We start from the raw sequence: 4,435 nt of genomic DNA on the forward strand, positions 1-4,435 counted from the left end.
GGATGGGCTTTACTGTATGAATGCATTTGGACTTCTGACCACAGAAGTTCTGGTCTACTTCATCACAGCAGTGAAATTAGGCTGCATCTGTAGGTTTAAAAAAAAAAAAAACAACAGTTTAAGTTTTTTGTGTGCGTGCATATTGTATCCAGTGCAATAAGTCAGTCATCAATACAAGAAACTTTTTGTAAGCCTGTTACTTTTAGATTGGCAAATAACTTCTGAAAACTTTCCATGTACAAAGAGTCCATGCTACTGCTATGAAACACTCTAAATAGAATTTGCTTTGCCTTAAATATCAGGTGTGTGTTTCTCTCATCCTTCAAATTATTTATTTTACTCTGAATGAATGCATGAGATTCCCTCTGGTGGATGTTCTGTAATTTACACTACCACTGAGCATTTTCAAGCAGCTGTGTTTGCATCCCTAAATGTAAATCGTAATTGACATTTCCACCTTTTGCAAATTTATTCTGAGAAACAGAGTTTCACTTCAAAATGCTGAGAGCCTCTAGTCAAAGTGTATCCATTCCATAAAATGGATCCACGTGTATCCATGCCTTAAGAGCATCTCTGTAAGGATTTACAGAGTAGCTAATGCATGGCAAATGGCAAATCCAGAATGTGGAACTTGTATTTAGAACTCTACCAAGAAGACTTTTAAAATCCTCTTTACATTTTGTCTTCAGAAAGATCCCCTGGATGTTTGTCTAGTAAGTGATTGTAAAATAACTATTATCAAATACCACGTATCTGCTGAGACACAGCAAACTGATGTTATAACCTCATTTATTGTTAATGTGAAAGGGAAGAAGCAATTAGTCTTAACTAAGACTCAGAACCCCTCAATTCTTCAGCCACCGAATGGAAGTGTATTTGCAAGATTTGTACAAAAGTCTGATCATAAACTCAAGTCCATGTGCTACTGAGGACAGTGTGAAAGTGCCACCCTTTGTCTTGATCAGAGAACTATGGGCTACTTCACAGCTGATCTAATCGTTGTTTTCTTGATTACAGGAGGCGCTCCGATATAGGTGGGATTTCATGGGAATGGTGCAGTAGCAAATAACGTCTGTGCTCTGCAGTTACTGCAAAGGAAAGTGCATTGTAGGAAAAGACACACACCAGACATTTCTAAGGTCTTGCAGTGTTTGTCGCACCAGTCCATGGGGCAGCAAGTACAAATAAGAACACTCCCAGTGCTGCTTTATGAAGAGAAAATAACTTAAGGAAGAACTTGGGATCAGTTCCAGAATGTAATAAAAGATGTGTACTTTGCCCTATAAAGTCTTAAATATTCTGTACTGTGTGCATTGTTGTTAATCAGTATTCTAACATTATCAAAAGTTTGTATTCCTTACCCAGCTCAGTGGCAAACAATAGTTTTATATGGCTGGCTAGGGAAAAGATTTCCTGCTAGTTCCATTCAGGGAAAACTGCTTTAGGACCTGTGACAGGGAAGTCCTTCCAAGGCACCTGTTGTGTGTGCATCAGACATACTTACATACTGGCACCTTTCTTGCCCTAACAGAGATCACTGACAATCAAAATATGTTTCCATGATGAAAACCACAGAGAAATATTTTCCTCGTACAGACCAGGTGCATTAGATTAGAGGTGTTAATTAAGATAGTGGAGAACTGTATTTATAATTCTGACTATAAGCAGGAATATAAATATCAATTATGCAGAGATTATGGAAAAACTTATAGACACCTTTTCTTGCCATTATGAATGTATACAGTTTTAGCGTCCTGTTACAGCACAAGTTTTTGAACAGTAAATGTATAGATTTGTTACAATTTAAGGCAAGATTGGCCCATTCTGAAGCTACTACTAAGTAGCTATTTATAAACAAACTGTTGCTAGCAAAGTCCTTACCCATATAGCACATCTAGAACCACGCTGCTACTGGGTAAATCAAATACACTGTTTACATGCTCTTCCTTTTGAGTAATAACTCACAGATGACAAACACTGCTTAGATGATTTGCTGCCAAACATTACTTGATTTTTTTTTTTAGTTGTCTAGCCAAACCTACTGGCATTTCTACCTTGTTTACTGGGATTGCACATAAATATTATTTTGCTATATGATCAATGTCTCTTTTTGTTAATCAGCAGTGATGAAAGAAATTGTTTAGCAGAGCATGTCTTAGTGAAGGACCTGTGATTAAAACCCCACAAACAGACACTCTGCAGTGCCTGAGCAGCAGCAGCAGACGGCAGCTGTTTTGCCCACTGGAAGGGGCTGTCCGTGCACTTCTGTGTTTGCAACACACGGCGGCACTGAGAAACCATCCCTTGGTTTTTGGCTGAGCCTGCAGGCCCGGAGGTGTTGCCTTTCTCTGCACGGGGTGCACGGCGTTCAAGGCCATGGTCCATCACAGAACCGATCCTTTTGCATAAGAAAGTTAGATGATTGTGACTAAAATGTCAATAAAATTATGAAGAAAAATCACTTTTTTTTTGTATTGTACATCACATTATTTTCTAAATATTCATTATTTATTATATGTATTCTAAATATTAATTATTTCTCATATTTCTAGCTCTCTCAGTTCTGTTTTGATACATACCCATTTCCAGACCTACATTCTGTTTTAACTTATCTGGTAAGCACAGCTTCCTCTGTGACACAAAGTAACATTAATTTTAATTAAAAAATATATTTTCTGTGCCTCTGAAGGACAAAATTTGGAAAGTTTTGTAATTACATTTACAATTGGTCCTTCAGTGTAGTTTCCATTTGTGTGTTCTCTTTGAAAAGCAGATCAAAAATGGTGATCTCTTGGGCTGTGAAACAACCCTGTCCAGCAGATTTGAGGACCTTTGAAGACTTATTTAATTCCTTTATTACACATGCCTTAAGCTTGGTCCCAGTGTTACATGAAGTCTTGATTTTGTGGCCTTGTGTCAGGAGGCTGGTAAATTGTGCTGAAATTAGCAGACTTTATGGGGAATACAAAGATCTTTCTTCTGCTCTGTAGCAGCCACCACGTGTGTGTTAGGAATGCCTGTGTGCTCAGTCACTCAGTAATTAGCATACCTGACATTCTGTTCTGCATAGACAGAGAAACCAGCACCTTCTGCCACACTGCTCTTCACAATGGTCTTGTCCAAGCATTCTTAACCTGAAAAAAAAAGTAGTCAGGATTCATTCTGAGGTGCTACAAAGAGCCACACTAACAGCTATTTAGTAAACACACACATACTGTATGGGAAAAGTGTAAGATATGCAAACTTCTGTTGCCCTGCATTTTCTTGCTTTCAAGTGTTTGAATCTTTGCAGCCTGATTCTCACACTGTTTCATATAAACTATATGTATTTTTAGAAATTATCTTGTGTTTTGCATAGTTGTTCTCTGAGAGGAGAACTTGACTGATGGTCAGAGTGACCAATGGAGTCATGAGGTTGCAACTTTCTTTGGCCAGTCCTGGCCTTCTGTAAAAAGTGTATATAAGTTAATAAAGTCAGAAAAAATAAAGAAGCTTTCCATGTCTAACCTTGCTGCTGCCTGTTGTCCTCTGTGTGGGTCTGCACCCACGTCACAACTTGTGGCCCCTCTGAGTGAGGAGACCACAAACTTCAGGCACAGGTAATGTTTTATCATTCTGTAATGTGAGCTATTGTTTCTGTAGAATTTCTATATAATATTAGAAATGACTGTGAACAGTGATAAGTTCTTCATTAGAAGCATTTTCACTGGAATGGTAGCACCATTTTCTTAGTTCAAACATATAACTATTTATGGAATTTAATAGAATGTAAAGCCTGAAAAATCGTCTGATGTCATAGTTTTCCTATATTTGACTCTTGAGCCTAATAATGATCTGGCTTTTGGCAGACTTACATCTTATATTCCAGTGTTGAGCCAGACTAAAAAGTACTTTTAGTCCAGTATCTTGTCTCTGGTAGCAGCCACAAGCAGGTGTTTAGAGAAGAATGTAAGTACAAGCCATGTGTGCCTATACTTGTCCTACACATTCTCTGCCATTCAGTCAAGTACAGCTGAGGAGTTTCTTGGATCAGGGATGGTTTCTGTATGTTTAATAAAGCTCTGTGGACATTTATTCTGTATACTTCCTAAGCCTATCCCTGAACTCAAGTGAACTTTTCACACTGCAGCTTTGATCCATGCTGTGTGAAGAACCACCTCCTTTTATTTGTTTGCTGTTCACCTGTTGGCTCCAGCTGGCTCCCCACAGTTCATCTGTTGGAAAAACACTGAACAGCACACCCATGTTCATCCTTTCCACTGTCCTTCTTTAATTAAATCCTCCATCTGTCAGTCATTTCTTAGTTGCAGACTGAAGAGTTCTTACATACATGAATATACCTACACACCTTCCTATACCCAGTACAGAAATGGCCCTGTGTTTTTCATCATCCCTTCAGTATTCTCATTGTCTCTTCATTCATGTCTTTTATGTT

Source organism: Zosterops lateralis (assembly GCF_965231275.1).
Source record: "Zosterops lateralis genome assembly, chromosome: 12".
Classification (NCBI taxonomy): Eukaryota; Metazoa; Chordata; class Aves; order Passeriformes; family Zosteropidae; genus Zosterops; species Zosterops lateralis.